This window comes from Canis aureus, chromosome 25, assembly GCF_053574225.1.
Source record: "Canis aureus isolate CA01 chromosome 25, VMU_Caureus_v.1.0, whole genome shotgun sequence".
NCBI lineage: Eukaryota > Metazoa > Chordata > Mammalia > Carnivora > Canidae > Canis > Canis aureus.
The window spans coordinates 28,821,483-28,844,763 of record NC_135635.1 but is presented as its reverse complement, the minus strand read 5'-3'; the positions used below and the strand labels follow the sequence as shown (position 1 = coordinate 28,844,763).

General features: G+C 37.2%; 1 long non-coding RNA gene across 2 annotated transcripts in view; it reads right to left on the bottom strand.

Moving 5' to 3' along the window:
- LOC144297144 (uncharacterized) overlaps positions 1 to 23,281 on the bottom strand; it is a 62,701-nt gene that overhangs the window by 3,196 nt on the left and 36,224 nt on the right. For both annotated transcript variants that reach the window (XR_013364231.1, XR_013364232.1), the window contains exon 2: positions 9,101 to 9,300. This is a non-coding gene — a long non-coding RNA (uncharacterized LOC144297144). The remainder of the gene's footprint in view (positions 1 to 9,100; positions 9,301 to 23,281) is intronic.

The window sequence follows — 23,281 nt, the reverse complement described above, 5'->3', positions numbered from 1 at the left end:
TACAGTTTATTTACCCATTTACCTATTGAAAGACATCCTAGTTGCTTCCAAGTTTTGCCAATTCTGAATAAAACTGCTATATACATCCATGTGCAGGTTTTCGTGGGAACAAATGTTTCTCACTTCTTTGGACAATACTAAGGAACGTGACTGCTAGATCGTAGTAAGAGCATGTTTAGTTGTTTTTTTTTTTTTTTTCATGTTTAGTTTTGTAAGAAATCACCAAAGCATCTGTATCATTTTTCATTCCTACAAGCAATAAATGAGAGTTCCTTAGTTCCATAGCCTCTCAAGTATTTGGTGTTGTGTGTTTATTTTGGTCATTCTGAGAGGTGTGTTGTGGTATCTCATTGATTTGGTTATGCATTTCCCTAATGTAGAGCATTTTTTCATATGCTCATTTGCCATTTGTATATCTTCTTTGAGAGGTATTTTTTTCACACAGTTTGCCCATTTTTTAATCTGGTTGTTTCTTTATTGTTGAGTTTCAAGAGTTCTTTCTATATTTTGGATAACAGTCCTTTATCAGATGTATCTTTTGCCAAGTATTTTCTTCCAGTGTGTAGTTTATTTTTTTCTAAACAGTATCTTATATAGGGCAGAAGTTTTTTATTTTAATAAAATCTAGCTTATCAATTATTTCTTTAATGGATCATGCCTCTGGTGTTGCATCTAAAATGTCATCACCCATCCAAGATCAGCCAGGTTTCTCCTATGTTATTTTCTAGGAGTTTTATAGTTCTGTGTTCTACATTTAAGTTTATGATCCATTTTGAGTTAATTTTGTGAAAACTATAAGATCTGTGTCTAGAGGCACGTGGGTGTCTCAGTCATTTAAGCGTCCTAATCTTGGTTTCTGCTCAAGTTATTATCTCAGAGTTATGAGATGGAAACACACCTCAGGCTCTGCTCTGACGTGGAGCCTGATTAAGAGTCTCTCTCCTACTCCCTCTGCCACCTCCTAAAAGAAGAAGGAGAAGAAGTAGGAGAAAGAGAAGGAAAAGAAGAAGCAGAAAAACAAGAAGAAGAAGAAGAACAAAAACAAGAATAAGAATAAGAAGAGGAGTGTTCCTTACTCACATGTTTTGGGATTTTCCAAATTTTTGTTATTGGTTTTTAGCTTAATTTTATTGTGACCTGAGATCAGCATTGTGTGATTTCTATTCCATAAAATTTGTTGAGGTGTGTTTTGTAGCTCAGAATGTGGTCTATCTTGGAGAATATTGTATGTGAGCTTGAGAAGAATGTGTATTCTGCTCTTGTTGGCTGAAGTAGCCTATAGATGTCAATTAATCCTGTTGATTGATGGTCCTTATATTTTTACAGCCTCCTTTTCCTCTATTTCTCTAAATGGACTTCACAATATAACTAAATGATATAACTTCATCTCCCAAAATACGTTTCACATTTTCTCCTATCGATCTTTTATTATTTGTTCCCATTGCTTAGAATATATTTATCCTCCATCCCATTTAATAATAAGAAAAGATTCAACTCACTAAGAAAGTGTAACAATTCTAAATTTAAATATATCTAATAACCTTGTTTCAAAATATGTAGAGCAAAACTTTACCAGAACTATAAGGATAAATATTCAAATCCATAATAAAAGAAAAAGATTTAACACAATTCTCATTAGCTCATAGAATAAGGAGCTATGGGGGATCCCTGGGTGGCGCAGCGGTTTGGCACCTGCCTTTGGCCCAGGGTGCGATCCTGGAGACCCGGGATCGAGTCCCACATCGGGCTCCCGATGCATGGAGCCTGCTTCTCCCTCTGCCTGTGTCTCTGCCTCTCTCTCTCTCTCTCTCTCTCTGTGACTATCATAAATAAATAAAAATTAAAAAAAAAAAAAAAAGAATAAGGAGCTATGAAATCTGTAAGGATATAGAAGATTTGAATAACATGATAGCAAATCTGACTTTTTCAATACACACAGGATATCCGCAAAGATTGGCATCTCAAGAAGATAGTTGAGAATAAAAAAATCAAAACACTTAAAATAGAGGAAATATTAAGATAAGAGCAGGAATTCAGGTATCTGTCATATATTTTTGTATGTGTGTTATTATTTTGTTTTGTTTTTAATTATTTATTTATGATAGTCACAGAGAGAGAGAGAGAGAGAGAGGCAGAGACATAGGCAGAGGGAGAAGCAGGCTCCATGCACCGGGAGCCCGACGTGGGATTCGATCCCGGGTCTCCAGGATCACGCCCTGGGCCAAAGGCAGGCGCTAAACCGCTGCGCCACCCAGGGATCCCTGTTTTGTTTTGTTTTTAACAATCCTTTAAAAAATATAAAAATCAAAAAAAAAGAAAAAAGAAAAAAAAGAAAAAAATATATAAAAATCATTCTTAGATCACTGACCCAAACAAAAACAGTCCATGAGCCAGATTTGACCTGAGAGCTGTGGTTTGTTGACTACTGCCTTAGATCATACAGACATTAAAATGATCATAAGGGGAAATTATAAAAAACTTTATACCAATAAAATTAAAATTTTAAATGACATAGATAAAAACCCAAGTTACCAAACTAACACAAGAATAGAAAATCTAGATTGTTTTGTAACTATTAAAGTAACTGGATTCTTAATTTAATTCTTTCCCACAGAGAAAAACTACAGGCACAGATGGCTTTCCTGGTGACTTCTACCAAACATTTAAACAGACTTTTGAAGAGAGCAGTAAACAAGGGATTATTTATTTTCCATCATTTTTGAGGGAGCTTCTTAGCCTTGATATCAAAACATAACAAAAACATTATGAAAAAGAAAAGTCTCAAGGCAATATCACCTAGAACACAGATTGAAAAATCCTAAATAAAACATTACCAAATGATATTTTACCAAAATATAAAAACTTGAGTTTATTCCAAGAATGCAAGATTGATTGAACAAAGTCAATCAGTGTAATTTATTACATTAATAGAACAAAAGAGAAAAATCATATGACCATCTTAATAAACAGAACAAATATTGTGATAAAATTAACCATCTATTCGTAATAAAAATTTTCAGCAAACTAGGAGAAAAGGAAATTTATTTCCAAAAAAGTGTCAACAGGAAACATACAGCAAGCATTAAGCTTAGTGGTGAAATTGTGAAAGCTCTCCTACTGAGACCTGAAAGAAGGCAAGTATGTCCACAATCACCACTCACATTCAACATTGAATGGAAGGTCCCAGCGAGTACGAAAAGGCAACATGGCTAACAAAGAAAGAACAACAAAGGTGGGGGAAGAGAGAGAGAGAGAAAAGGAAAAGATTGAGGAAAGGGGAAAAGGAAGAAATAAGCTTTCAATTTTCACAGATGATACATGTATGTGTTTGTAGAATTTCCAAAAAAAGGAATGTAAATCGGTATAGTCCCTATGGAAAACAGTATGTGAGTTTCCCAAAAAATTAAAAATAGAACTATCATATGATCCAGCAAATTCCACTTCTGGATATATATCTGAAGGAAATGAAATCACTGTCTCAAGGAGCTATCTACACTTCTATATTCATTGCAGCATTATTTATAATAGCCAAGACATAGGCGGAACCTAGGTATCCATCAAAGGATAAATGAATAAAGTAAATGTGATGTCTATGTATATTGTGATATATATGTATATGTGTATATATATATAAAATATTATTCAGTCATAAAAAGACAGGAAATCCTGCCATTTGTAATATTATTCAGTCATAAAAAGACAGGAAATCCTGCCATTTGTAACAATGTATATGAACCTAAAGGCTTTATGCTAAAAGAAGTAAGTCAGGCAGAGAAAGACAAATACTGTATGATTTCACTTATATATGGAATCTAAAAAATCAAATTCATAGGAAGAGAATAGATTGATGGTTGCCAGAGGCAGGGAGTAAATGGGTAAAGGTGGTCAAAGGAAACAAACTTCCAGTTAAGTGAATTCTGGGATTGTAATGTATAGTATGGTGAGTACATTAAGGATACTATATTGTATATCTGAGAACAGTAGATGTTAAAAGTTCTCAACACACACCCAAAAATTATAACCATGTAAAGTGATGGATGTGGTAACTAACCTTATTGTGCTAATCATTTGCAATATATAAATATACCAAATCATCATTTTGTACACCTTAAATTTACACAATGTTTTTTTTTTTTTTTTTTTACACAATGTTATATGTCAGTTACATCTCAGTAAAGCTGGGGGAAAAAAGAAATTCCAAAAGAACTACAGATAATTAGCATTAATGAAAGTTCAACAAGGTTGCTATGTAAAATACACAAAAGCATTTCGTTTCCTACCCTAGTTCATGAAGAATTCTTTTATCTTCTAAAAGTTCCAGATGCACTGGAAAACATTTCTTGATATCAGAAATTAACAGCCTTAAGACAAGATTTTTAAATAATACTATTTAAACAAAACTCAAATTATCAAATTATCAAGCATCAAATCTTTTTTAAATTTTATTTATTTATTTGACAGAGAGAGAGGGAGCACAAGCAAGGGGAGCAGGAGAGAGAAGTAGGCTCTCCACAGAGCAAGGGAGCTTGAGAGCTTGATGCAGAGCTTGAACCCAGGACCCTGGGATCATGACCTGAGCTGAAGGCAGAGCTCAACTGACTGAGCCACCCAGGCACCTCAAACATCAAATCTAACAAAAGACATGCAGGACCTCCATGCAGAAAACTGTAAAACATTACTGATAGACATTATAGAAGACCAAATTAAATAGACAGACTGCACCATGTTCATGAATTTACGTAATATTAAAATGTAAATCTTCTCTGCATTGTTTTATAAATTCAATGCAATCTGAGCTAAAATCCCAATCAATTTTTTATTTTTTTTTAAAAGATTTTGTTTATTTATTCATGAGAGACAGAGAGAGGCAGAGGCATAGGCAGAGGGAGAAACAGACTCCACGCAGGGAGCCCACCGTGGGACTGGATCTCGGGTCTCCAGGATCACGCCCTGGGCTGGAGGTGGTGCCAAACCGTTGAGCCACCCGGGCTGCCCCCAATCAATTTTTTAGTTAGTTTATGTCTATCATGTGTATGTTTATGTTGGTGCATATGTGTTTTGGTTTATGTTTTTATGGAATTTGAAAACTTGATTCTAGAAAATATATGAAAATGCAATGGACCAGCCTGATTCCAAAATGGAAATATATGGAAATGCAATGGACTAGGAATAGTGGAGTACCATTGACAGAGTTCACGGTAAGAGGCCTTACTCCACAGGACATTTATACTTTCCTTAATGTGACAGTAATTAAGACAAGATGGTGGTGATGAAAGGACAGACAAAATAATGGGATAAAAACAAGATTCAGAAATGGGCTTGTGTATATAGCAATTCCTGAAGGTCTAAGATTGAAGTTCAAAACAGTAGGGAAAGCATAATTTTAAATAAATGTTGCTGAATCGGAGAAGGACAAACATGATATGTTCTCATTCATTTGGGGAATATAAATAATAGTGAAAGTGAATAGAAGGGAAGGGAGAAGAAATGGGTAGGAAATATCAGAAAGGGAGACAGAACATAAAGACTCCTAACTCTGGGAAACGAACTAGGGGTGGTGGAAGGGGAGGAGGGCAGGGGTGGGGGTGAATGGGTGACGGGCACTGAGGGGGGCACTTGACAGGATGAGCACAGGGTGTTATTCTGTATGTTGGCAAATTGAACACCAAAAAAAATTATTATAAAAAATAAAATAAATAAATAAATATTGCTGAGAATATTGATATTCCCACTGGGAGAGGAGTAAGAGTGGGATGGGCCTTAAACCCAATTACACATCATTCAGAAAAACCAACTTTGGATAGGTTACACATTTAAATGTGAAAAGCAGGGGCACCTGGGTGGCTCAGTGGTTGAGCATCTGACTTTGGCTTGGGGTGTTATTCTGGGGTCCTGAGATTGAGTCCCACATCAGGCTCCCCGGGGGGGAGCCTGCTTCTCCGTCTTCCTGTGTCTCTGCCACTCTCTGTGTGTCTCTCATGAATAAATAAAATCTTAAAAAAAATAAAGCAAGGAAGTAATTTCATAATAGCCAAGGGGAGATGGAAGTGATATGACCCGGGCTTTGGAAGTACTGCTAAGATTTTATTTCTTGATCCCAGTGGTGGTTACATTAGAGTTTGCTTTAGGATAAATTATTAAGCCACACATTTTTATTTTACACATTTTTGTATGTTCTATTATTTTTTCAAATTATATCTCTTGAAATTTAATTAATTTAGTAATAATAGGGGGTTTGATGGTTCTTTATGTTTTTAATTGAGATATAATTGACATATAACATTGTATTAACTATAGGTGCACACAACATAATGTTTTGACATATGTATATGTTGTAAGATGAATAACACAAGATTAGTCAACATCCATTACCATACACAGTTACAAATTTTTTCTTGTGATGAGAACCTTTAGGTCCACTCTCTCAGCAACTTTTTTTAAAAAGTAATCTCTACATCCAACGTGGGCCTTGAACTCACAACCCCAAAATCAAGAGTCACGTGCTCTACCAACTGAGCCAGCCAGACACTCAATTAGCAACTTTTAAATATACAACACAGTATTATTAACTATAGTCATCATACAGTATATCACATTCTATGACTTGTTTATCTTATAACTAGAAGCTCGTATTGTTTGACCTTCTTCACCGATTTTGCCCACCCCACACACACATACACCACCCCCAACTCTGGCAATCACCAACCTGTTTTCTGAGTCTGTGGGTTGGGTTTTTTTGTTTGTTTGTTTGTTTGTTTGTTTTTTAACTTCCACATATAACTGAGATTATACAGTGTTTGTCTCTCTGTGTCTGACTTATTTCATTTAGCCATAATGCCTTCAGGATCCATCCATGCTGTTGCAAATGGAAATAATTCCCCATATACACTTCAAATTCCCAAACTGAAAAGCTTAAAGAAACCTTCCATATGAATTGGGTTGGTGACCAATGACACTGACACTTGCAGGAGCCCAATGGCCTATTAAATTTAGCCATGGTCTTTGCAGTGTGCCTGAAATAATCTTATATTGCAGCCCACACAGCAATCTTCACCAAAGCTATCATCTCACCGATTTAAATGAAGGACTTGGGAGTTTCCTTTTTATGAACGGTAAAGACTGTCAGAAGAGAAGGAACAGCATGTAGTTTTAATTAAACTCTCCTAGTAGAAAAAAATTTCTTCTGCTGCATCATTGATGGACCTTCTAGGACCTCCCCCTTATGTAGGAGAACTGTCAGTATGGGCATACACACTTAAAACCCATGAGAGAGCCAGCAGCAATGATCCTCACCCTGTTGGTCACCATCACAGGAGGGAGCAATGGAGCTAAGTAAATTATCTCCGTGGAGCAGCCTCCTGTCCTCCATAGGCATTTAATGTATCAGCTTTGACAACCCTTGCCTCCTTTGTCATTCCAATTAAGTTATTAAAATTAAAGTAGACGTGCTTAAAGCTCAAGTGTTTTGGTAGAGGTTCTTAAAAAGGTCAGAAATCTGTGCCCTAAATTCTTAGTAAGATGCTTTCCCAGTTGTTTTCCCCTAGAGAAAAGAGAAAAAATTATAAATGGTCATATATATATTCTTGTAGATTTGCTTTCCTCAATTTCCATCCCACTAGATTAAAGTCCAACCTTTTGACATTCAAAAAAATCTCTATTTGATATGAGAAAATTAAACTTATTTTTAAAAATCCTTGCCAGGAATGCCTGGGTGGCTCAGTGGTTGAGCATCTGCCTTTGGCTCAGGTCATGATCCTGGAGTCCTGGGATGGAGTCCCACATCAGGTTCACTGCAAGGAGCCTGCTTCTCCCTCTGCTTATGTCTCTGCCCCTCTGTTTGTCTCTCACGAATAAATAAATAAAATATTTTAAAATAATAAAAATAAAAATCCTTGCAAGTGGCCTTCACTCTCCCCCAACCAAACCTCAACCTTTCCTTGACAAAAATCTCAAAACTAGCCTCTGTAGACATACCTGGAACAGAAGAAATCAAATGGAAATTTTCATGTACTCAGTACCATTGAGTTAAATTATCTGGGGTGCCTGGGTGGCACAGGCCATTAAGCATCTGCCTTTGGCTCAGGTCATAATCTTGGGGTCCTGGAATCAAGCCTCCCATCGAGATCGCTGCTCAGCAGGGCGTCTGCTTCTCCCCCTCCCTCTGCCATTTCTCCGTTTGCACAGTCTCTCTGTCTTTCAAATAAATAAAATCTTAAAAATAAATAAACAAATCTCTTTAAAAAGCCACTTAATGTTATAAGAAAATATAACCACCTTTCTCATGCTAGAGCATACCAGCTCCTTGAATAAAGTTCAGTGGTCAAGGCTTGGCGAAAAGGAAATATTTCTGATGGTAGATAAAACAGAACAAAAAAGTTCCAAGTTAAATGCTAGAAAAATCTCTTAATGAAGATATTTTGCAGACTAGAGCAACCTCCGAGGGGAAATGATTTGAAGTGACATCGTTTGAGACATTTAAAATATAGTGGATAAAATACTCAAACCCACCATGAAGAAACACTTTTTGTAGAACTCTTGGGAAAATTAGTGAGATTTACAATAGGTCTTCTCTATACGGAAGTAAGCCTAGGAGGCAGACCTGCTGTTGAATAAATGTTATTTTAAATTGGGGTGCGGCTGTATTGTAAGTCAGTCCCTTCTTCTTTAGAGAAGAGCATGAATGGGTAGGTTAGCCAAAAATTAAAAAGATTTTCTTTTTTTTTAAAGTGGTAGATATCTTCACAAAGCCTACCTCATTTTGTGAGTTTCTTCTCAAGAACCACATGCTTCAACACTCATTTTCTTTTAACTACTTTTTAAAATGTTCTCTACTCCCAGGATTTCCAACTTCTTTCTCTAATAAATCAGCATGTAACAGAGAAGAAAAGTTGGGAACTAACACAGTTTCAATTCCAAATGCTTAGATTCAATTCCACCTTTTTCAAGGAAAGTGAATTTCGTGGTGACCCTCCACGCCAAGGCTTTCCCACTGCAGGGCTGACCCAGCACAGCCCTAGTTAAGCATAAAAAATCACTTGTTTGGAATCAGCCCTTATGAGTTGAGGGAGAAAAAACAAAAAACAAAAAGCCAACCACCTACCTTCTAGAGAGCCTTCATTTAAAAGTACAATTGCCATATTCTGTAAGCCTATTGATTTTTCTTCATTGTTGAGATGAAGAATGTAAACAGAATTGCATATTTACTCAGTCCGTTTTCTGATACCTTTGCTCCAAGAGCTCCGTGCTTCTGTCCCATGTGAATGAGAGGCTGATATTTCCAGAGCTGGTCCATGGAGATGACTGATGAACGACCAGACAAAATTCTGATTAATGCTTCATAATTAGGAGTCACCTCTACTTGAAGAGCCTTTAAAAGTCCACAGTTTTGACCTCACTACCTTTTTTTTTCCCTTGGTAATTGCTAAAGTTTGACAGCCACTGTGTTTGTTGCCTGTAACATATGGCTAATTGAATCCGAGTTGGGGAAAGAATGACCACATTCCTAATTATGATCCACGGCACAGATCTGAAGCCTGAATAAATAGGAAACAAGGAAAAGGCTGCTGACCCAGAAAGCATACTATTATACAGTGACTGTAGCAGAATGCAACTATTTCCAGAAATGCCTGAATATCACTTCTTTGTGGTTTGCTCTTTTTTTTAATCACAGAAGGTGTATAAAGGTTAGGCTGAGATTACTGTTATCCATGTGAGATTTGCAAGTCTGGACACTGGACACCTGATACTTAGTCTCTTGAAATTCATGTAATCTTACCCTGGGACACTTTGCATTTCTAATAAGGCAAATGCTGGATTTTCATCTTGTAGATTTTTCTCCATCCTCACCACTGCAGTAATGAAGATACATGTATATATTTTAAAACGTGTGCTTCAATTTTGGATGAATTTTTCTACAGTAGTTAATTTAATAGTAACATACCTCCTTTGAATTGCCTCCCCTGGGAGAAGAGGGAAGGCAGTAAATGAAATGCACCAAGAATACTCACTCATCAAACATTTTTGCTGAATATTTGAGTAACAGTGCAAGGCACAGTACTAGGTGTCAAAGGGTATACAGATGTTAAGACACTGTTTTTCAATTATTTTTTCAGTGCTTATGAAGGTAAGCAATTTGAACAATAGAAGTATAAGGTAAGAAAGGTTGTGGTATATACATAAGAAAATATTATTTGATTAACACCTCTCACTAGACTATAAATGCTATGAACGATACCTAGCACAGTGACACAAGTAAGCATTCAGGATATGTTAACTGTAAATTGATCAAGGAATGACGTGGGATTTAGAGAGAAGTCACTTCTGATTGTGGGATTCTAGGAGACTTTTTAAAGGAGGTACATTTTTGTTTTAAGTCTTAAATGAATGGATAAGGTTATAGTGCACATGATGGGGGTCACTCTTCTAAGATGGCTCAAGCCTAGGCGAAGGAAAAAAGCACAATACAGGATATATTTGGGTGGCACAATTGATCTAGTTTGTTTGAGAAAGTCATATATAATACTTGACACTTTGCAACATGTCATAAATTTTATAAAGATACATGAAAAGGAGTCATGTGAGATAGACCTAGGAAGGTATATTGGGAACAGATCCTGGATAACCTGGATTACAGGCTAATGATTATGACAAAAAGCAGTGATCCATCAATGTCCATGGGTTAATTCAAATCTCAACCATTTATTCATGACAGGAAATGTTCTCCTCTCTGAAATCTCTCAAGAACTCACGTGCCAGCATTAACATACTACAGTGGAAAATAAGAAGTATGATTTTCCCTGGAATTCATTTTTAGAAACAACTTGGAAGGCTATTGAGAATAGACATATATGTTAAAAACTTCAATCCTTCTATCTTTTTCTTTGGAGCAGCTTGCCAGCTATAACTAAAAATAATTCAGAAATTTAACTTAAGGACTGATATCAAAGGCATCTTTATCTGATAACATTTTTATTGTAAGACATTAAATCTCTCATGTGGTCGTTCTGGAAATGCAGGCAGTTTCTTTGGAATTGTGCAGCAAAGACTATCAGTCGTTTACACCAACAGCTGTTCTTCAGTATATTGACACCTTAAAACCCATTATTTTTGCACAGGAAACAGGGCCAACTGGAGACTTCCAAGGATAGAGTATACATTTTCATCTCTCTTTGCTAGTATACTTATGTAACTTAAAATTTGAGGAATAATAAGAAATAATATGTAAAGCATCTTAGATCGTATTGCTTCTAAGGAAATATTCACCCCTCTCCTTTCCATGGGAGGAATACATACTTCTATCCTCATTGATGTTGGATTTGGCCATGTGACTTGCTTTGACCAATGGGATGTCAGCATACATGACACACACACACAAAGGCTTGATGTGTGCCTGTGGGGTTGGGCTAATCCTCTTGGACTTCCAGTTGCCATGAGAAGAACTTCCAGTGTGTAACCATTACCCCTTTGACTCAGGATCTAAAATGAATACTTATAGAAGGGACCTAAGCCTAGCCCTCACCCAGAGCTTTGAGCCCCTGAACTCCAGCTGACACACAAATGTGTGAACAAGAAATAAATGCTTGTTGTTTTGTGCCACTAGGGTTGGTGATTGTCATCAGGCATTTGTTGACTAATGCCATCTTCTGCAGACTCTGTTCAAATTTGTCAAGATTTTATGCATCAGTAACTGCAGTCTGTGGTTTTTAGCCACCCCAGAATCCTTTTAGTACAAGTAAAGTGACTTAAAGATACAAACACTTAATTCATATTTTTGTTATAATATACCCATGAAATTAAGAATTGACTTATGTGGCAGGGCAATCCTATCTATGTGTATTGGCTTTTACAACTGTGATGGCTTCTAATAGAACTCACAGACCCGGTTTGTCTGGAAATGTGACGATAAAGTAACCCACTGCCTTTCCTGTGACCATCAGAGCTTTTGAAGATTACCTCTTGTATTTATGAACTGGGAAATAGGACTCTGTCTCCTCACACCATTTATTCCTGATTTCCCTCATTCTTAGCAACTGACATGACGATCATTCTTGTTGAGAACATTAGTAGCTACTTTAGCGCAGGTTATGGCAATAAAAGAGGTGCAAATTATTGCAAGATAGGTAATCCTTCTCAAGAGAGCTTCTTTAGTTTTATGTTCTGTCTATAAAACTTTCCAGCCCCTGGAATCTGATGTGGTCTCTCTTCTCTTTGGAAGCTATTTACTTAGCTATATACGGCCTCTCCTGATCTTCCTAAATAAAGTTCTTCTTTATTTGTTCAGCTCTCCTAGTTCTCCCCTCTATCATCACTGCACATATGTGAACGTATCTTTCCTCGAGTCCAGACACGTGGCCATGGACCCACAGGGCTAACAGTTTTCCAGCAGCCCCTCCGTGAGCTCGCACATTGTGTGACCTATGTGTTTGGCTTCTCCTCACCCACACAACAGATTGGCTAGTGACTCTATACACTCTACTCATTTCCTCCTTCCGAAACTTCACTTCACCAAGCTTCTTCCCTTTCCTGTAATAAGTCTCTTGTTCTAATACTACTTATAACGGCTGTGATTTCCTGAGTGGACTTACTTGTTTGTATGGCATTTTCCCCCCACCCTATCCTGTTCACCTGAACACAAGCCCACTGTTCACTACTGCCAATCAAATAGGAAGGCCTTTCAGGACTCCTATAACACCAAAGTGGGAGTCTTTTTGGATTTTGTGCTTCAGTAGCCCATGCCCACAGTTTGTTAAGTGCCACGATGAATTTACAGGACCATTGTGGCATATATAAATTTTTGAGCTGCTATTGTTATCTTCCTTTTTGAACTGAATTATTTAAATAAATGGAACTGTTAGGCTTTTAGTGTTTTACTTGTTTGTTTGTTATTTGTTTATTTAGGCCTAAAGATGCCATGGAAAAACTGACACACTAAGGACACCAAGAACCTAGGAAGGTAAAGAACCTCTGCAGACCAGTAAGGACTCATGATATAAAAACAATGTAGAGGGACACGGTGGGTGGTTCAGGTAGTTCAGCATCTACCTTCAGCTCAGGTCATGATCCCAGGGTCCTGGGATGGAGCCCTGCATCAGGCTCCCTGCTCAGTGGAGAGCATACTTCTTCCTCCCTACTGCTTGTGCTTTCTCTCTCTCTCTCTCTCTCTCTCTTTCTCTCTCTCTCTCTCTCCTTCTCTATCTCAAATAAATAAATAAAATCTTTTTTTAAAAAAGAACAAACTAAAAAAGAAAAAAAACATAGAGTAACAGCAAGGCTTTCCCCTCCATAAGGTCTCTGACTATCTCTTGGGGGATGGGGTAATCAGAACACACAACTTTTTTCTTAGAACCAAGCTCCTTTGAGACAGCAAAACTCCCAGATAAGTCTTTGGGATCTTGGAGTAAAGGAGATTGGACCCCAACTCTATGAATAGGCCCCTAAGAATTGGCAAGAGAAGGTCTTAGCCTCACAGAGCTTTATAAATTCCATGACAAGGGAGCAGCAGTATGATTGTCAAGAGCCCTAGAACAGAGTGGATGTAGCTGAGAGCCCTGCCAGACCGAAAGGCATTCATTCAGGCAAAAATGAAGAATGCATATAAGATGGGCTATATGGCGAGGATAGGGCAATGGGTGCCTTGAAGATGCATGTGTAATCAAATGTCCAATTCAGCTTTGAGGGCTTAGACCCAAGTAAGCCCTCCAGGACTTAAATGCAACCCAAGGAGAATGGAAGTAGAGATAGAGGGAAACCAAACACCTAACCACAATTAAGTTCTACCATGCTGCAGAATGGGTGTGCAAGCAGAAATAAAATTGAGTTGTTGAAAAATAAAGATCCAGGGACACCTGGGTGGCTCAGCGGTTGAGTGTCTGCCTTTAGTTCGGGGTGTGATCCTGGTCCAGGGATTGAGTCCTGCATTGGGTTTTCTGCGAGGAGCCTGCTTCTGCCTCTGATTATGTCTTGGCCTCTCTCTGTGTGCCTCTCATAAATAAATAGATAAAATAAAAAAAAAACAAAAATAAAGATCCTTTTCTTACATACTTTGATCTATGGACTGAGATTCATTACACCTATAATAAGCATATAAAATGGAAATCATTTCACCACTATTCAGGAAGGTGTTGTTTTTAAGAGACTCTATTTTTTTTAAAGATTTATTTATTTATTTATTTATTTATTTATTTATTTATTTATTTATTTATATATTCATGATAGACATAGAGAGAGAGATAGAGGCAGAGACACAGGAGGAGGGAGAAGCAGGCTCCATGCCGGGAGCCCGACGTGGGACTCGATCCCAGGACTCCAGGATCACACCCTGGGCCAAAAGCAGGCGCTAAACTGCTGAGCCACCCAGGGATCCCCGAGACTCTATCTTTTTTGAAGAAAAACTTCCTGTCCAAATACCGAGGAGAATTTTTTTGATATCTCTGATGAAGAGAGATTGTGGCTCAAATCAAAATCCACTCAAAATCTATCATGCCTACTGTGACATATTTTATAAATATTGGAACTAAAAAGAAACACTAAGACTTTTGGCTAGTGGTTTTCAAACATTTTAAATTCAGAAACTATTTCTGATCAAATATTCCTGGTAGAATATTATTAGATACTCCCAGAGATAAAAGTGGGGTTATTATACTAGCAAACTAAACTCAAATTTATAATATTTATTTAAAAAACAACCAATGAAAACAGTAAAGCTGTTTTGTAAATGTAAAGATATTAAACATTGGAGGTTATTGCTTTTAATCATGGTCATATCAGACACATGATCTTAAATCAGATATGATGCTCAATTTATTTCTGTATTTTGTATTCTCCATTTCCATTCTTGATTTCACAAGATAAATAATTGTAGTGGTAACAGTTTTCTAATAGCTTATCTCGTCATCTCGGATTATTATTTAATGTTCTAAGTATCTATTGCAATACAGCACACTATCTTAAAACTTAGTGGCTCAAGAAAAAATTGCAATTCCTGGGGCACCAGGATGGTTAAGTTAGTTAAGCATCTGACTCTTGATTTTGGATTAGGTCATGATCTCAGGGTCGATAGATTAGGCCCTGCATTGGACTCCCCACTGTGTGTGGAGCCCGCTTAAGATTCTCTGTGTTGGGGATCCCTGGGTGGCTCAGAGGTTTGGCGCCTGCCTTTGGCCCAGGGCGCAGTCCTGGAGTCCCGGGATCGAGTCCGCGTCGGGCTCCCTGCATGGAGCCTGCTTCTCCCTCCTCCTGTGTCTCTGCCTCTCTCTCTCTCTCTCTCTCTCTCTTTCTCTCTATGTCTATCATAAATAAATAAATCTTAAAAAAAAAAAAAGCTTCTCTGTGTTGGGCAGCCCGGGTGGCTTAGCGGTTTGGCGTCTGCCTTCGGCCCAGGGCGTAATCCTGGAGACCCAGGATCGAGTCCCACGTTGGGCTCCCTGCGTGGGGCCTGCTTCTCCCTCTGCCTGTGTCTCTGCCTTGCTCTCTCTCTCTGTGTCTCTCATGAGTAAATAGATAAAATCTTAAAAAAAAAAAAAAAAAAAAGATTCTCTGTGTCTGGGATGCCTGGGTGACTCAGCAGCAGTTGAGCATCTGCCTTCAGCCCAGGGCATGATCCTGGGGTTCTGGGATCAAGTCCCACATAGGGCTCCCGGCATGGAGCCTGCTTCTCCCTCTGCCTGTGTCTCTGCCTCTCTCTGTCTCTGTCTCTGTGTGTGTGTGTGTCTCATGAATAAATAAATAAAATCTTTAAAAAAAAAAGATTCTCAAAAAAAAAAAATTCTCTTTGTCCTTCTCCCTCTGCCCCTCTAAAAAAAAAAAAAAAAAAATCAGAATAATTTCTATAAGTCTAGAAATCAGGCCAAACACAGATGGCTGATTCTGCTCCATGTGGCATTAACTGGAGCCATCCTTCAGTGGTACTCAGCTGAGAGATGACCTTGTCTGGAGTGACCAAAATTACTTCACTCTCATGTCTGATTCTTTGGTAGGCACAGCTGGTAGGTAGGCTTAGCTGGGCCCTTCCCCCTCTCCATGCAGACTTGTGGTCTCTCCCTGTGGTTACTCCAGCAGGGCAGTCGAGTTTCTTGCATGGTAGCTCAGAAATCCAAGAGTGAGCATTCCAAGAAGCCTGGGAAGAAGCTGCAAGTCTTCTTGTGACCTGGCTTCAGAATTTCAGAATGTCCTCTCCAACACATGCTGTTGATCAAATAAGTCACTACGGCCTGCCCAAATTCAAGGGGAGGGAGGAATGGGCTCTACCTCTCAATGGGAAAATGGCATGTCCATAGAAAGAGCTGGAAGGATTGATGGTGGACCCTCTAGAAACAGCTACCACATTCAGGAAAACCAGTCGAGACATTTGAAAGAAAAGTGAAGTTTCAATGATTAACAAGTAATAATATCTAGAAACATTTCTTAGAAAATAAAAAAAAGAAAAGAAACATTTCTTAATTGGTAAATGTTCAATGTGGAGAGAATCAATGAACAGGTTTTCTCAGGCTGTCATTGCTTCATGGAAAAATGATTTTCAAACATATAGTGTTAAATTATGATGTTTCAATGGTGCTTTTTTAAAACCATGGACTTGAGGAACAGCATCGTCCAATATTTCTTTAAATTCTCAAAATAATTAGATTTATGTTATTTTATATATTGAGTCTGAATTTTGTTTCTATTTCTTTATGGACACTTTACTCTCTAGCTATAATTCATTGGGATCTTGGATTGCCAAACTAGTATGAGTTTACTTGTGTCCTGTAACTTGCTGCCCACATCATTACAAATAATCCTGAAAAACCAGCAATTGAAAATGTAAGCTTTAATAAAATTGAGATTTGTATACCACTAACACTGTGCGCAAAGATGATAGAATCTTCTTAAAAGCTAGTGCCTGTCTTATACAACATATGATGACTAAGTGTACTTTGGCAACAACATTTCTGTGAATCTCCAATCCTTTGGTGCTCTTTTGCCCCTATCACTGCTCTTATACAGTCATTGAAGACATGCCTACATTAGAAGTATTTGAAAACTGATTTTAACTCTTACCATTTTTTTCTGGTTCCTAAGAACCATATGTTTGATAGAGCATTACATCTTCCTCACATATGCATGTCAGAGCAAACCATAAATTAAGCAAAACTGAGATCCACAGTATTTGCAATATCATCAGTTGAACTGTAAAGAATTCATATGATTTCAGCTTCCTTGCTAATGTATCAAGGTCAATGGATGTATTCTTAAATCCTCTCTAGATTGTGTTATCAGATAATGTTACTGATCTGCTCCCATATTTGTTACTGTGTTATATGTTATTTGTTGCTGTATAACAAATCACCCCAAAGATTAGTGGCTTAAAAACACAATTAAAAAAAATTTTTTTATTATTCTGTGAATTAAATGGTCCATGCTTCTGCTAATTTTGCCTGGTTCACTGCTGTAGTTGCATTGATCAGGTGACTTTCCCTGGGCCAGAAGGTCTAAGATGGTCTTACTTATGTCTTGGATTTTGGTTCTAGCTGTTAGCTAAGGTGTTCTTTTTGTGTAGTTTCTTATCATTCAGTAGCTAGCTAGGCTACTTTTCATGATGGCCAGAGCATTTCAAGAGGAAAAGGCAAGAAATTCTCAGCTTTGGGGGTCTAGCCCTTGCACAATGTAACTTCAGCAACATTGTATTAGTATAACTAAGTCACAAGGCAAGTTTAGATTCAATGGATGGGAAAATAGGTTCCACCTCTTGATGGATCCAATACTGAAAGAATCCAATATTGAAAGAATCTGGAATCCTTCTGTCTGCATTCACAAAATTTTATTTACAAATGGTTTTGTAACTTGTCATGGAACAGAGAAGTATCTTGCAAAAAATCTCATTACATATATCATATTGAAGATTTAAGCATTTTTATTACCACAAAGGTTAAGTCTCAATGATAGTTTTTTGTTGGTTTTTTTTTTTTTAGATTTTATTTATTTATTCATGAGAGACACAGGGAAAGAGGCAGAGACATAGGCAGAGGGGGAAGCAGGACCCCCAGGATCATGACCTCAGCCAAAGGCAGATGCTCAACCACTGAGCCACTCAGGTACCCCAAATTTTTATTTCTTTATGGGTACTTTAACCTGTAGCTAAAACTTAGTAGCACCCTGAACTGCCAAATGAATATAAACTTGTATCATAGTGACTTTGAAAAGGATTTTCTGCCTATTGCTTTCATTTTGTGTGTGTACTGCTGTCAGTTTGGTCGATAAAATCTGAAGATACATTTAGTACTTTATAGTATGACTCGTTTTTCTCTGAGTATAATCAATACAGCACGTCTGTCCTAAAATGTGGGCCTGATCAATATTATCATTTCCATCTGCACATTTGCTTTTTAAATGTCCTGCTTTTAATCAGCAACCCATTTCTAGTGGCAGGATGAATTATTCCACCTCATCTAAAATGTGTATTGCATAAAAGTTAAACACAAAGCTCCCCAAACATGTAACAATTTTATCAAAAAGATCAAGTAACAAGCATTCAAAGTGAAAAACTAAGCATTTACACATCCTGTCAAGTGCATTATTGAGGAGTGATGGAGAAAGTAGTCACTCTGGACGCTACCACTGGTGACATCATGGTGAGTGCAAACAGGCCAGGCATGTGGGAATACCAGGAAATTTGCAGAATTTTCAAGCACTATATTCTTCTTGGTCAATGACACATCCATTAGGCATTCAAATATAAGCATAGGAAGTCTTATTCCAGGGTTAACACAAAAAGAAGCTGATGTGACAGTGTATGGATGGTCTCAAATATGTTAAAATTGAGGATTTGACACTCTGAGTTTGTGCCAATTGAATTTTTTTTTTTAAGATTTTATTTATTTATTCATCAGGGACACAGAGAGTGAGAGAGAGGCAGAGACACAGGCAGAGGGAGGAGCAGGCTCCACGCAGGGAGCCCGATGCAGGACTCCATCCCCGGTCTCCAGGATCACACCCTGGGCTGAAGGTGGCACTAAACCACTGAGCCACCCGGGCTGCCCTGCCAATTGAATTTTAAATTTTATTTTTATTCTTTTTATATTTATTTATTTTTTTTGAATTTTTAATAGTCAAAGATTACCTTTTGAGATTTAAATCAAATGTTCTTAGAATGTATGTAGCAGTATGAAAATCACTACTTTGGTCAAAATGTTTAAGTAGACAACATAACAAAAGAAGCTAAGAATGCTGCCCAAGGATGAAGGAGCTGGACCAATACTCCAAGTCATGAAATGCCCAGGTCACCATCTTCCTAGACTTTGCTGTCCTTTAGCTCTGATTTTTATCTAACATTAGTTCTCCTGTCCTTTGACCTCAAATATCTAAAGAAGTTTAGAAAGAGAAGTTTTGTTAAGATCAAACACAGCACCATAATTCACATCTCCCAGAACTAAAAATGACATTGAAAAATTACTCTTCCTATCAAGTTGTGTAGATGTATATAATGTAATATATCACAAAAAAGATTCATTACCATTAATATTCCCCTCAGGCCAAGATAAAGTAAATCCTCCTTCTGGTTTCCATTTGCTTTAAGTTCTTAAATTAAATGAATCAGGGTGAAGAGCACTTGCTAATATAAATTTTCAGTCTATTCTGATTTTAGGGTTCCAATTCTCACCAAACCATTTATTGATTTAATTCCTCAGGTACAATCCAGGTGGATGTAACAAAGATCTACTCTGCCAAATTTTCAAAAAGGACAATCTTCTATTCCTTCAAAAACATAGAATTATGACCTTCTTGAGCACACCTCAAAACCTTATGCCAAAACTGAAGAAAAGAAATATCTAGTGTTCGGGAGATTTTAGGAATCCAGGTACCGTAAATTTGTTTAATATTTCTAGAGGGCAATTAAGCAATATGTATTTTTTAAAGTATTTAAAATCGTTCAATTCCTTTGAGCTATTTTACTTCAAGAAATCTAACTTAGTGAAGTAATCTCCCTGTGTATATAAATCTCCCTATAAATATGTTAATCACAGTATGGTATGTTTTTCCATATTATCTGATTAGCAATTACCTAAATGTCCAAGAATACAAAACTGGTTAAATAAACTAGATTATATCCCCATATGAGCCAGTAGTCAATAGCGACTAGGATCCTAGCAGTGGAATTGATACAAATCTGAGTTCAAGTCACATACTATCTGTGTGACAATGAGAAAGTTTTTTGAAGTTTTTAAGCTTCAGGTTCCTCATATTAAACAGCTTGCTGAGTTACTGTGAGGATTAAATGAGTACCTAAAGTATATCTAGCTCTACTACTGGGCAAGTGCTCGATAGATCTTAGCAACAGATATTGTTGCTTTAATTGAAGTGTTTGTGAGCCATTAAACATCATTTTCTAAAAGAATCTTTAGGCATACTGAGGCATAGGTTTACAAGGTAGTATACATATTAGGATGTCAAATTTGTGCATTCATTCATTCTTGCATTAAAAAAAACACAATAGGAAGATAATGATTAAAATGCTAAAAATTACTACCTTCAAATATTTAAATTCTGGGTGATTTTAATTTTTGTCTTATTACCTATAGACAGAATCTATAAACAGACAAGTAGTTTTGATACTCAGAAACCTGGAATTTTAATCATTTGATGAAACTAGAATAGTCAAATAATCTCCAGGGGTATGAGGCAGAATTTTGTTCTGCCTCCTCCAGTCTTTTTTTCTATTTTACTAACAAACATATGTTGTTTGCCTACTACCGTGGTTAAAAAATGGGATGTTGGAGCTGGAAAATAAACAAGATGAAGTTGTTACTTCATCTTGTTATGAGTCAAAGGGCTCATAATTTCAAAGAAATAACATTTGTATTGCAATTTCAATTTACAAAGCATTTTGCACATAGACCCCTGTTTAATTCTCATAACACTGCAGGAGGTAGGATACTATAATAGTGATGATCAGTATATGGTTTAAAACACAAAAGGTGTAAGTAATTTATTCAATTACTAGTGAGCTGGCCCAGATTCTAGATCACTTTATTGCAAGTCTGCTATTCTTTCCTCTAAACTACTACTGAATGTCTTAGTCAGGTATATATATATATATATATATATATATATATATATATATATATATATATTATGTGCATATCAGTATCTGATCTATTTAGAACCTGCTCAAAGAATCCCCTCTATCTGGTTCACCTATGAGAACATACAAATTTACTACTAGAAGTTGTTGAAGACACTGTCTTTTGACTCTTTGTTTACTATGTGTAATACCATATAAGCTGTTGGTTTTTTTAGAATTTATTACTAGAGGAGCACCCAGGTGGTTCAGTGATTGAGCACCTGCCTTTGGCTCAGGCCCTGATCCTGGGGTCTTGGGATCAAGTCCTGCATCAGGCTCCCCACAGGGAGCCTGCTTCTCCCTCTGCCTGACTCTGCCTCTCTCTCTCTCTCTCTCTCTCTCTCTGTCTTTCATGAATTAATAAATAAAACCTTAAAACAAAATTTGGTACTAGACAAATTTTTACATTCCTAGAGGAAACTATATATCTCCTCCTATCTAATAACAGGAATTATGGAATTAATCATACTTCCCTGTTGACTGGGCTTCCCAAGAAACTTAAAGCCAAATTTAGAGCCAGTGTACAATTAGTAATAGTAGGTGTCCACTAAATATCTTGCAGATGAAAGAAAGAATGAATAATTAAATGAATGAATGAAACAACTATGGTGGCCCTTATTATTTGTATATTTGTATTATTTTCTTTAGTCTTTCTATTTCTGTTTATATGTTACCACTCTTTTATCATATGTATTCTTATTATAATTACCCTTAGAGCCTTTGTAGAAAGAACCAGGAAATAAATCAATAAACAAATATCTACAGTACATATTGAATATTAAGATCTTTATTCAAGACTTTTTTAAAATAAAGATTGATTGATTGGTTTTGCAGAGAAAGAAAGAGACCATGCAAGTGGGGAGAGGGGCAGAGGGAGAGGGAGAGAGGATCCCAAGCAGACTCTCCACTGAACACAGAGCCCAAGGCAAGGATTGATTTCATGACCCCAAGATCATGATGTGAGCAAAAACCAAGAGTCTGATACTCAACTATCTTAATTCAAAATTAAGAAAGCAGAATTTAACTCTTCTTAAAAATAGACTAGTCCCTGACAGCACCTAAACATCCACTCACAATGCTCCCATGAGGCACATAAACAGGATATAATTTGATGGGAAGAAAGAGGTGGCCCTGTCATCAGATGCAAAAGACACTGAAAGCTTATACACATTTTTTAAAAGATTTTATTTATTTATTTATTTATTTATTTATTTATTTATTTATTTATTTATTTATTATAAGACACAGAAGGAGAGGCAGAGACATAGGCAGAGGCAGAATCAGACTCCTTGCAGGGAGCCTGATGTGGGACTCAATCCCAGGACTCTGGGATCACGACCTGACCTGAAAGCAGACACTCAACTACTGAGCCACCCAGGTGCCCCATGCTTCTCACAATGTATTTATTTAGTTAGTTAGTTAGTTAGTTATTTTTGCTTCTCACATTTTAAAGACCCATTTACTCCAGTTCTCAGTCTCCCAGAACAAAGATGTGCATTTGTCCTTCAACCCATCATAACTATGCCTTGAGAGGTCCTTGAGGTCTTTCTCTCTTCTGTTGGTTTTCTAATATATAAACATTTGACCTGATTTCACCTGTGTAAAAATTATATTGAGGGGAATCTGCTAGAGATTCTCTCCCTCTGCCCCTCACCCTACTCATGCAGGTAAATAAATCTTTTTAAAAAATAAAAAGGGAATACCTGGGTGGCTCAGTGGTTGAGTGTCTGCCTTTGGCTCAGGGTGTGATCCTATCTACCTGATGTCTCTATCTGCCTATGTCTCTGCCTTCTCTCTATGTCTCTCATGAATAAATAAATAAAATCTTAAAAAATATAAATAAATAAAAAGAAGAAAAATAGCTTCGCATGCATTGTGATGACGGCAGGCAGATTAAAATGGACTAAGGGGAAGTGAAAAGGAATTGAAGATGGGGACAGCAAATGGAGAGGACTTTTTGAAGAAGGGTGCATGAGAAGTGATTATCTGAGACTGGGTGCTAGATGGAGGGTGGGAGGCTTGGCCGTTCTTGGACTTACCTGTCAGCATTTTCCTATAGGATAGATACTTTACTTTTTCATTCAATCCACACTCAGGATGTGCTAGCAACAATAGTTTCCCCTTTGTCCCTAAAGATGATGCCATGGAGCTTTTCAAATTGCTTTCAGCACATCCTTGAATTGCTCC